We start from the raw sequence: 545 nt of genomic DNA, 5'->3' as shown, positions 1-545 counted from the left end.
GGGATGATGAGGTTGAACGGTTATAAACTACTGCAAGACTGTTTCAGGCTGGACATAAGGAAGAATTTCTTTACTGTCCAAGCCCCCAAGGTCTGGTATAGCCTGCCATCGGAGGCAGTTCAAGCACCTACATTGAACACCTTCAAGAGAAATTTGGATGCTTATCTTGCTGGGATCCTATGACCCCAGCTGACTTCCTGCCCTCATGCAGGGGGCTGGACTCGATCTTCCAAGGTCCCTTCCAGCCCTAACATCTAATAAAATCTATGAACTCCTATGATGTTTACTCTGCCATCACAAAAAGGGTATGTCCAAAAAGCATGTCTGGAGGTAGAAGTATTTTTAGCCTTTGTAACATGACAAGAGATGCAAAGTAGAATACTTTTTCATTGCAGACATGAATCTCTAAAAGTGAAGTTATAAAACCTATAAAGCTAGCAATTAGTACTGAGAGATTCTGAATACTACTCTGCAACTGACACATGAACCAGATTTATTTTTTTCTTCTTTTATGAAATGCTTCTATGACATTTCTTTTAGTTAGT

Source organism: Gavialis gangeticus, unplaced genomic scaffold, assembly GCF_001723915.1.
Source record: "Gavialis gangeticus isolate Ggan-Ray unplaced genomic scaffold, GavGan_comp1, whole genome shotgun sequence".
Classification (NCBI taxonomy): Eukaryota; Metazoa; Chordata; order Crocodylia; family Gavialidae; genus Gavialis; species Gavialis gangeticus.
Note: the sequence above shows the minus strand (reverse complement) of the source record.